Source organism: Chiloscyllium punctatum, chromosome 3 (genome assembly GCF_047496795.1).
Source record: "Chiloscyllium punctatum isolate Juve2018m chromosome 3, sChiPun1.3, whole genome shotgun sequence".
NCBI lineage: Eukaryota > Metazoa > Chordata > Chondrichthyes > Orectolobiformes > Hemiscylliidae > Chiloscyllium > Chiloscyllium punctatum.
In genome coordinates this window covers 157,677,352-157,689,393 of record NC_092741.1, presented here as the reverse complement: position 1 = coordinate 157,689,393, position 12,042 = coordinate 157,677,352, and the positions used below count along the sequence as shown (strand labels likewise).

The following is a 12,042-nucleotide window of genomic DNA, read 5'->3' as shown; positions in this document are numbered from 1 at the left end:
TTTTCTATTTAGACTTGTAGCACTATGTGTTTGTTCTCTGGCCAGAAACATTGAGAGAGAGATAGTGTGTGTGTGTGTGTGTGTGTGTGTGTGTGTAAATATATATATATATATACATATACATGCACGTGTGGTGAATGTGTTTATTATCCTCTGTGTTTGAGATAATGACAACATTTATCTTTTGGTGTAAAGTTCTGTAACCATACATATGTTACGTCTGCACGAATCAAAAACATTATGGTATGTGAGGAGACAGCAGATTGTATCTCTAGTCTGGATGATTTGAACTAGAACCACCTGAGAATAATCTCAGACAGAGTGAACAACACATTGGCATCAATTGAGATTGAATGAGGCATGTAGTATTTGTAGGAGGCCTCATGGTGCAGTGGGTAGCAGCTCTGCCTCTGAACTAGAAGCTTCATTTCAAGTCTCACACACAGACTTGACACCTAAGGAAGGTGCATTCATAATGTGCTCTACTGCCAACCACTACCAGCTCCTGGTTTCCCTCCACCACGCTCCTTCCATGACTGGGTTGAACTGCTTCCATGTTTCCATTGGTAGAGGAAAACCACTGGTGAGCTATAACAAGAAGTGGCTTTTGTCTTAAACTAGACGTCACTTACTGTATGATTCCAATCAGGTCCCAAATTATGTCATTAAGGCAGAATATTGAGAGACTTGTGGTTATAGGTCTTCACCATACAAGACTCTGAGATGTTCTGTCCTATCCCACTGACATTGTCAGATTGGGTGGACCTTAAAGCAGTCTCCAAAATGAACTCTTTTGGAATCATTACTATATACAGCCAATCAGGTTCATAATCAACCTGCAGGTTCTTCTAACATATGCCAGTAGCAGCTATTAAGAGGCAAAGAGATTCCTGGTCTATCATCTGTCGGGAATAAGGAGTAGGAGCCTCTCCCAATGCAATGCGTAGTATTAAACTACAACATGCCACAGCAACTCAGACTCTGAGTCATCTGTAACACATCATCATATTAGTATTTGTAAGATAGAAAGGAGCAGTAATTTAAATAATTTCTCTGTGAAAATTTGTTCAGCACAACCCTCATCCTCAGCAAACGATTATAAGAGCTGACCCGATTTTGCAGATTAATTGACTAATGGTGGAGGGTCTTTGAGATCAGTCATTATCTTCTCAAGGAAACGTACCTTGTGAATCTATTGATTCAATTAGATTGTTATATTTCACATAATGAAACGAACATAAATGTTGTTGAACTGCTTAATATTGCTATTTCATTAACCTTAATAATATTGTGCTGATTTATTTTTGGTGTTGAATGATTGCATGATTGTAACATTGTTGATTGAATGTTCTGTGATATCATTAATATCGTTTTTTTGTTCTTTGGTTCATTCTGTCTGATAAGCTATCAGTTTTGATTTCTACAATAAATAAGGCTATGAGCTTAACAAATGTGGACCCACATTGAACAATTGATTACAAATGTATTAATTTTCCTATTTGAAAAATATTAATATTTTCAGTTTTCGGAAATAATTCTTTCACTTGAAACTTTTTAAGCTGAAACAGAATTTAGTCTTGGAGTTTTGGATTGGGATGTTTTATGTCTCAGTAAAGTGATTAACTCAAGCACAATCTGCACGAAAATCTGAGGCAATTTTAAAAAGTTATTTTTTTTAAATCATTCTCTTTATAAAAATACACTTCAATGAATGAAGAAAGTGGATGGAAAACAATGCTTCAGATTCTGTTCACCATACTTGCATAGGAAGTAATCATCACCATTATAGCAAAGGGCTCAGAAACAGAGAGCAAATTCATTCCCTTGGGCTATGGCAGCTGCAGTCTGCTTTATGCAAATTATAAACCCCAGAAATTGAGAAAAGCTCATTTGTGAAGCAAGTTTCCACACACAAGTTGTAAGGTCATACTACAAATCAATGATGGCAGTTACGTAGAAATACAGTTGGGTTTTCAACTGAACATGAAAATCCATACAGCGTGATGCAGTAGCAAATACCTGCTCAGGATGCCGAGTAAGGAACTGCAGTTTTATATCATGTTAAACCATTCTTAATCCATGTTATGTCAGTAGTTACTGTTCTTGGTTTTTGCACCATGCCATTTGATTTTTAGTTGATGGACAAAACTATGATCATTTTCCAATGTAGTTGTCAGGCAATTAAGTGATTGGCAATAAGTTCTTGAATCAGTCTGTAAACTGTAACCTGAAGTCTTTCAATCACATGAACTAACACTGAGGAGACAAAATTGGTCAATGTCTCAATCAACTCTCCCAGATTAATTAGCTGTTCAGTTTATCTATTTTTATTTGTGGGAACCTACTACATACAAATTGTGTGTAGAGTTGTTATAGAACAGGAGTAAGTTTCCAATAAAACAACTTAAATATCTGTACACAGCTTGCAAATATCTTTTAAAAAGCAAGTTGGAACGATATGAGTGCTCGTCCCTTTTTGAGGCAGTGGAGAACATCAAAATCTGAAGATGGGCAGTCACTTTGTGTGGATACAGTGCAGTTAATTTAGCCAAGGTTTAAACTTAATTGGGAGGTGGATGATGTACAGCCAAAGTTTACAGCTGATTTGTATTCTTTAATAAATGCAATTGCTATCTTCTTATTCTTTCCATAAAACAAAGAATTTCCTAGTCATCAACTGCACTTCAATTGTCAACAGGCTTGAGGTAATAATGTTACATTTGTTGATTTTTGTCTGAATGTTATCATAGATCAGGAAGATGAGGAAGATTGCTACCAGTGCAAATGACTGAAAAAAAAGTACTCTCAAATAATACTAAAATAAAAATTGTATTCTAAGTAGCAAGCTGTAATACTGATAGTCAAGTTTATAATCTAATCTCTTAAAGTTCCAGATGGCACTCAAATAACACTCAAACTTGGCAATCACAGTTTATAGTGGCATCTGAACTACTTAATCAGATTATTGCCTTGCAATCGTTCTCAGCCATCCAATATCAATATCACTCAGATTGAATTTTAAAAGAATTATATTTTTCATTTGCTGTTGTGAGTGGCAACCATGCCCTTCTGTCACCAATAATCTCGTAATAAAAAAAACTGTAATAACAAAAATCCTGCAACATACTTCTCAAACTATTTTCATAGGGTTACAAATTTAAATGGAGCAAATCCAAACAGATTGCAACAATGAATTCCTAACTACCAGCAGCCAACTCTCATTTCACAGGCTTGTCACATGGTACTGGTAAACATGTATATATTATTAGAGCTGTTGCCTTGATCTGTGAAAAGCTACCTTACCTGTTTGATGGAGGTGCTCAGAAAAGAACTTTTTATTTACTTCAGAAGCATAAATGTTGACTTATTTCAATATAAAATATACTGTATCTTTAAGGGAAATATTGTAGAACATCCTTCATCTGAAAAGTAGTTTATTTGAATATAGAATGACAAATATTTTTAAATTTTAATTTGTTTACAGAAAGCTATTTCACTGTGGTTTCTTGAAATATCTTGAAATTTAATTAAATTGCATATGATGTGCATGAAGCTTGTAAGTTTCAACAAATTAATCCAACCCATAGAATGATCGGTGCAGGAAGAGTGCCAAATGATTGGTGTCTCACTAGTGTGTCTCTGCACATTAGTGCATCTGCACGCACTCACTAATTCTCACACTCACAGCCTCATTCAGGCGCATTCACTGAAGCACACTACACACATTCTTATCTTCAAAAATTAGCAGGGGGGAGCTATTTGACATGATATTTGCATGACAAAACAGAAAAGAGCTGTCACCACTGACATATATAATGGTCAAGGTTGAGATCAATTGCAAATCCATGCAAATGGCTGGAATTGCGCTTGTTTATCAATGATATAATTTTAGCTTCCACACAATGACTGAGTTTAAAACATATGAAACACTGAGGGCAAATCCTGCTTCTTCAGATGGGGCCTGAAGCAGTTGTTATTAGACTGACCACCTATTGTCCGCCCTACAGTGAAAGGAAACATTGAATAGAGTGAATGGGATATATGATTTATAATGGATGTATTGTTTTATGTTTTTGCCAATATTAGAGGTTCCTGAATGGAATTTATGCTTTTGTGTTCACATCAGAACTGATATTCTGAATTTGTTTTAACAAAGTTGGTTTATTTATCGTCCCAATGAGTGATGCTGAGCAGACATTCAACTCCAAACTGATACTGATATTAAGAACATTGCATAACACCAAAACTTGTGTTTATAGAGCTTCTGTAGTGAAACAGAAATTCCTTTTGCCATAGAAAATAGGTGAGATCCTTAATGAGTAATTTACATTGGTATTCACCAAAAAGGGAGATATAAGGGATATTGAGGTTATGGAAAGTTGCATGAATACTCTTGGCAGGTCTACATAATAAGGAGGAAGTGTTGAAATTCATTAAGATTAGATTCCCTACAGCCCTTCAGCCCAAAAAATCCACACTGACCCTCCGAAGAGTAACCCACCCAGACCTATTCCCCTACCCTATATTTACCCCTAAATAATGCACCTAACACTATGGGCAATTAAGCATGGCCAATTCACCTAACCTGCTCATCTTTAGATTGTGGGAGGAAACTGGCGCACCCATGCAGAGAATGTGCAAAATCCACACAAACAATTGCCCAAGGCAGGAATCAAACCTGGGTCCTTGGTACTGTGAGGCAGCAGTGCTAACCACTGAGCTACCATGCCACACAGACAAGCTAGTAGTAAGGTAGACAAGTCCACAAGGCCAGTTGGGATCTATCCCAGGATACTCTGGGAAGTAAGGGAGGAAATAGTTGGGGCCTTAACAGATATCTTTGCATCCTATTTGGCCTCAGACAAGGTGCCAGAGGACTGGAGAATGGCCAATGTTTTTCCTCTGTTTAGGAAGAAAAACAGAGATAATTCCGATTATTGCAGTCTGGTGAGCCTGATGTCAGTAGGTGGGCAATCTGTTGGAGAAGATACTGAAAGACAAGATTTATTCACATTTGGAGGCGAATGGATTTGTTAATGATAGGCAGCGTGTGTTTGTGCTGGGAAGGTCATACCTCACCAACTTGATTGGGTTTTTCAAGGAGTTGATCAGAATGATTGATGAGGGAAGGGCAGTGGATGTTGTGTCCGTGGACTTTAGTAAGGCATCTGATAAGGTACCTCATGGCGGGCTGGTACAGGAGGTAGAGTTAATGGGATCAAGGGTGAACGGGCTAGATAGTTACACAACTGGCTTAGTCATAGAAGACAGAGAGTAGGGGTGGAAAGGTATTTTTTGGAATGGAGATCAGTAACTAGTGGTGTTCCACAGGGATCAGTGCTAGGACCTTTTATTTTGTAAAATATCCAAAATATAGGTGGACTGATGTGTAGTAATTTTGTGGATGACACCAAAACTAGCTGTGTTGCAGATAGTCAGGAGGACTGTCAAAGGATACAGTGGGATACAGATAGATTACAGATTTGCACAGAGAAATGGCAGGTGGAGTTTAAACTGGGCAAATGTGAGTTGGAATCGGCAGAGAACTGGTGAGCACAGAGCCTGTTCCTGTTTTGTATCGTATTGTATAAAACATTTCAAGACACTTCACAGAGGCATTATAGATTCCTCAGTGTTACCTAATGCTGCTCCAAACACATAGCCATGCTACAAGGCAGACCACTTATTTCAATCTCTATAAACATTGGCAGACTCCATCCCTACATCAGCTGAATGGTGTAAACCCTACCAGTGTTTTAGCTACATCTGCACTGTTCTAGGCTACTTCTTGCTAGCCTGACACGTGGTGTCTTGCTTAAACTTGAGGTGATCCAGAACTCTGCTAGCAGTATTATTACTCACTCCAGAACCTGTTTATCCTTGATTTCTGTGCCCCCTGAACTACCTTTGCTCCAAATTATGCAAAAACCTTGATTTTTCAAACATTGATCCTTGTTTTCAACTTGGTCCATGGCCAGTCCTCTCCATAACTGGATAGTTATGATAGTTTCAGAATAGAATTTAACATCACACTGAATAACATGAATTGAATTAGAACCTGACTTATAACAAGTAAAAATTGTGAATTTACAAGAAGTATGGGGGGGTGGGGGCGGGGGTGGAAATGTTTTTAAGTTAACTGGATATGTAACAGTTAGTGATCCGAAGCAGCCAAGGAATTGTTGAGAATGTAGCTCGGTTGGGTTCCAGCAGCATAACAGGCTGAGACAGGAAGGAGACGAGCCACAATAGGGAAATAAAACTCAGGGATCCTGAAGGTGACACTAATATGAGGCTGGGAACTCCTCTCAGAGCTGAATGTGATATTAAGATTGCAGACAGATTAGTTTAACATTGCCAGGGTGAGGCATGGCTTTGGTGCCTATAGAATGGAGTTTGGAGCAGGATTGGTAAATGGTTTGCTCAGACAGCCGTGGGTACTGGATAAGGGTCTGATGGTTTAGCAATAGAAGACTCAAGAGAGACAGTGCTGAGGTTGAGCTGGGTGTTGTCAGTGGGCAAGTGTAAACTTGCTTTGTTTTCAGGTGACTCACCGAGGATGGAATTTGGATGAGAAATGGGAGGGGACCAATGATGGATCCTTAGGGACACCAGTGCTTATCGTGTGTCAGCTCAAAGAGGAGTTATTCTCTGGCTCTAGTCAGATAAATCTGAATGGAACAATGTGAGAGCAGCCCCAGCCAGCTTGCTGACAGTGGAGAGGCACAAGAGAAGGATTGTGTGGTCAACTCTGATAAATTCTGTAGGTAGGCCTGAAGGAAGGAGGATTTACCTTTCTCACAATCAAATAGGATGTCATTTGTGACTGTTTAAAAAATATATATTTTGGCAATATGCCAGGAGGTGAAAACTGGTTGAGTTCAAGCATAAAGTTGAGGGCATGTCTAAACAGCAAACCAGTAGCATCATCAGCAAGTCTTGGGTCAGTCAAATTAAAAACAATATTGGGTTAGGGGTATAATATTTAAAGAGGTGTCACAGTAGATTGTTGAGTAAACTGAAGGCATTTGGAGATGGCAAGCTCATACACAATATAAATGGCCAAGGCTGAAAGAATATTGGACTTTAAGAGGAAAGGTGAAGGTTTATGTATGTATGTGATCAGTAGAAGAACCCAGTGGTCAAACCTCCTGTCAGATGCCCGCTAACATGAGGTGTTGCTATATAAGGTAATGGTCAGGATGGTGGTTCTCACCGTCTCCCTTGTGCTGTCGTGGGGTTTCCACAATGAGGTGCGAACTTTGCAAACAGATAGAAACAAGATGCAGTGACAGCACTCTGCATTCTACATCCTTTTCAGAGGCTGAAATAAAGCAAGCCAACTGGTGGATTGTTGACAGTGCATTGCAGTGATGTTCATGTGGTGCACTGCTTGGACCCACCACCTTTGGTTGACAGGTCCAAAGAGAAGCAAACAACAAATATATGGAGGGCTACAAAATGCAAGATTGCTTTATCACCTGAACCAGCTGGAAGACAGTTTGAACTGGGGATCTATTTGTGGACAACGGCTGGAAGTGCTGAAGCAAGCAGTTAATGTCCCCTTGGTGCAGCAGCTGCCTTTACTCTGATTGGAGGTTCATGCGATGGTAGATGATCTGAATGCACAATCGGCATCTGGCACAGGGCTGGTCAGTTCAGAAAGATTGCAGTTTGGATGCGCTTTGCCCTTGCATCACAGCTTAAAGAATATACAAAGAAACAGATGGTTTAGTAGAAGTCCTGGCTACTGACTGTACACTAGTAATTAAGGACAGTGCAGTTTTTCAGTATTGGATTAGGTCCACACAGAGAAAGCTGACTTTGTGCCAATGTATTTTCTCACTCAGATTCGCCATCATTTTTCACAATGACATAGTTGTCACAATGTACTAGTTTATGAAATGATAATGCTGCCTGAGCCATTACTTTCAGGGGTGTAATGTAGGAATCATTCATTTACATTCCTACATTCATTTAATGCAGGAATCAAGAAAGAAAGTTCACCAGCAGATGGGTTTAATATACTTTCTCGTTTCCAAGTAAATGTTTCCAGTTTTATTAACACATTCTAATGGATAGATTTATTTAGTTTTACCCAGCAATATATGCTGATGCTGAGCCCCAGACTAGAATCAGTTCAATGATATGAGAAATAGGAATTTGTCATGACCTCCACAGAGACCAATAATTTTTAAAGAGAAATTCAAACTTCCAATGAAAGAGTGACCCATCAAAATTTCATGTTCTTAAAAGCTTTTTAATGTATCAAATGGCTAAAACTAAATAGTATTGACTAAATACCATTTTCAAGTGTAAGCAACTTATTCTTTAAACTGGTGCCATAAACAATTTCTTGTCATTGATTACACTCCCCAGAATTGCAAATATTTGAGCAAACTGTTCACAGTTGCATGTTTTTTGCAGTGAGTTGCTGATTTATCACATTGTTAAGATTGTTAATGTCTTTATTTAAGATAAAGAGAAACAAGTGATGGCTATTCTTTATCTGAGGATAATATAACTGTGACATTGGGTATAGGACAAGAGGCAGTCAAGAATGTCTATGGCCCAAGTGTTCAAGGACCTTGTATCTAAAAATGGAGTGAATCTCATTAAGGACAGGAAAGCAGTCAGAGTTCACTGGAAAGATACTTTAAGAATACTTTGACAGAGACTCGGTCCTAAACGTGAGTGTCCTCAACCACGTTCCACAGTATACTACCCTGTCACCATCTCAGCACAATCCAAGGGTGGGTGGCACCATACCTCAGTGGCTAGCACTGCTGCCTCACAGCGTGAGGGACCCCGGTTCAATTCCACCCTCAGGTGGCTATCTGTATGGATATTCTCCCCGTGTCGGTGTGGGTTTTCTCCGGGTGCTCCGGTTTCCTCCCACAATCCAAAGATGTGCAGGTTAGGTGGATTAGCCATGGGAAATGAAGGGTTACAGTGAATATGTAGGAGGTGGGTCTGGGTGGGATGCTGTTTGAAAGGTCCGTGTGGACTTGATGAGCAGAATGACCTGCTTTCACATTTTAGGGATTCGATGATTCTAAGTGCACATGTTGATTAAAAGGCCGTCTAACAGCTCTGTACCAACAAGGAAGACATGTGACCACCAGGTGGAATTCCTGCCGAGGTACAGCAATGACATGAATACATTCCCTCATCTAGACAACATGCTGCAGATCTCCAAGATACACAATTGTGACCATCATGAAGGGAGGAGATGAGACCAATCATGGTCTTTCCAAAGGTCTGTTCCTACTGTCCACGACAGGGAAGGTCATTGTAAGCAGTCTCCTTCCCAATGCCTGAAGAGCCCCTCCTGTGAATCAAATAGCAGAGTGCGTGTGGACAGTGGACAAGTCCAAGGAAATACAGAGGAGCAGCAACTGTTATAAATGGCCTTCCTTAACCTCACAAAGGCTTTTGGAGCAGTCGGTTAAGAGAGTCCTCCTCAAATGTGGCTGTGTGCAGAAACTCATCTTCAGTCTCTGCCCTCAACAGGACAACATGCCAGCCTTGATCCTACCCTTCTGATCCAGTATAGTCTCAATGTATGTGCAGACATCTCAAGAAATAGCACTTGTGATGCTGCAAATCGAATGGCAGTGTAATTGTGCCAGTATTAGTTCTTGCTGAGGCCAACATCGCCAGCATTGAGGCACCGGTCAATGTTAATCAGCTATGTTGGACAGGCACATCATCCATATATCTGACACAACACCTCTAAAACAAGCTCCCTGATCCAAGCTGTGTCATAGTAAGCAGTCACCAGAAGGTCTGAGAAATGCCTCAAAGGCACCCTCAGAGTTTCCTTGAGAAATACAACATCCGAACTGACTCATGGGGATCTCTTGTCCAGGATGACCTGAACTGGAGAAGCAGCATATGCCAAGGTGCCAATCATCTTGAGTATCTACAACAGGTCCAGATGGAGGCCAAGTACAAACAGCGAAGGAGTGTGGGTATGCACCAGGATCTCAGCCAGCTGCCACTTTAAACAGCAGCTGCTCCACCTGAGGCACAGCGTGGGAATCCAGCTTTGGACCCACGACCCCAGAGTGAAGGAATGTCATCCTTTGTTATTGCCTAAGGAGAAGAAGAGATGAGAGAGGTAAGACTGAGGAAGTCAGCAAACTCTCACCGCACAAGAGAAGAGGTATATTGTTTTTCGTTTCAGCCTCTCTGTTAGGTTTGGAATCTATTTAGAGTGGTAGCAGAGGATGGTTGCCTGAAGTGGAGATTAGGAATTAAGTTTTTTTTTCAGACAGAATTAGAATTCTTTTGGAGATGAATGGCTGAAACTAAGTGCAGAGTGTCAGGGTAAGATTTCTTGCTGATGTTTTGTGAAAATGGGTTATGTCATTACCAAGAACAAAACAAGGCATGGCCTGAATGCTTTCAATTCCTACCAGAAGCACGATCAGATGTAGAGCATTGTGAGAGCTAAAATCTCAACAACTGGATACTGAGGAAGGTTAGGAAATTCTATTAAACTTTATAAGTATACCTAATAAATACACAGGAGGCAAAGTCAAACTTTGAAAAATTTAGAATGCTGGATGGATATTCTGTTGAAGGATTTTTAATGGAACTTAACAGGCAATATGTAAAATTGCAAAATTTGGACTTGAAGATTTCTAATTCAGTGCCTGCCTTTAATTTGCTGGGTCATGCAAACGTACAGAACTTGGGGGGGGGGGGGGGGGGGGGATCCCTGGAATTAACTGGAGCTAGATTTTCAGAAAGAAATATTCTTTTGAAAATCTTAAAGGAATTCCTGGGAAAACATTATTTTCAAATTAGTGGGAAAGTATTTACATCCAGCAGCTTTCCTGGAACCAATGGGACATTCCGCAGTAACATAGGAAATGGATGATGCCACGGTGGCAGCATTTTAAAATCTTCCAGCAATGGGGTACATGCATTGATGTGAAAGAAGGAACATAACCAAAAGAAGTGAACGTAAAGACATTTTTTGGCAGCCTTAACAAACGATCGGAATCACAGGATTGCCTGAGGAATGGTCAATAGATGCCTTAGATATGACTCTAAATATCATTATACAATGTGCTGTGCTGAACAGAAATACAAGGGTTTCAAAACGCTGTACAATACAGAAGGCTCCCAAGGAGAGGGCAGTACCGATCAGGTAGAAGGAATGTTCTGGTCACAAGAAGCCTGGTAATAAATATTCTAGATGCAAATACATGCAGCTGTGCTGTGTTTGACAATGGGTGCCTTAAATCCCACTCATTGTTTATGCAGTGCTGAAAATATTGCCTGGATTTTCTTAAATCATAATTAGCGAAGCAAGGTTTGAGAGAATTTGAGAGAAAAACAAGTTGCTGGAGAAGCTCATCAGATTGGGCTGTCTCTTTGGAGAGAGAAATGAAGTTAAGATTTCAAGTCCAATGACCCTTCATATTATGCATTTATGGAATCTGAACAATGAATAGAAAAGGTTGAGGAACTGTGCACTTCACGCACACATGGGCTGGTCAATGATGAGGAGCAGATTAGAATTAGCAGGTAAAGTGCTGATTGAAAATAAAGGCAGTGATATTGAAGAATAGGATAAAGAGATTTGTCCTACAGGACAACTACCAAAACTTGGCACATGAGTCACAGGTATACCAGAAGGGGCTCATGAAAGAGGATGTTACCAGCAAAGCTATCAGGAAATAAAAGCACTGGCTAAGCAAGGTGAATGACAGAAAGTAAAATCCACAACTTAACAAAATGAGGTAAAGAGCTGGAATGCCAGAAAACAGAATGTGAGTTCTGAAAGTGCACCCAGAGGTGAGGACATTCCCCGGAATGAATCACGGCCTAGTGAAAAGAACTTGGACCATGGAGTGGGAAAATCTTATGCTAACCCACAACAGGACAGGAGGGTGAGTAGAGATTGTAGTTTCACAATAATAAGGACAGGAAACAGGCCAAGAATACTATGGGATGGACAGAAAACCTTATGGATAAGAGGTTTAAGTGGCAATGATCAAATTCAAAGATAAAATTGATAAAAGATGG

General features: G+C 39.9%; 1 protein-coding gene across 12 annotated transcripts in view; it reads left to right on the top strand.

Moving 5' to 3' along the window:
* The window catches only part of LOC140467006 (DNA (cytosine-5)-methyltransferase 3A-like), a 638,661-nt gene that overhangs the window by 124,029 nt on the left and 502,590 nt on the right, over nucleotides 1–12,042 (top strand). The gene's annotated exons all lie outside the window — the stretch shown is intronic.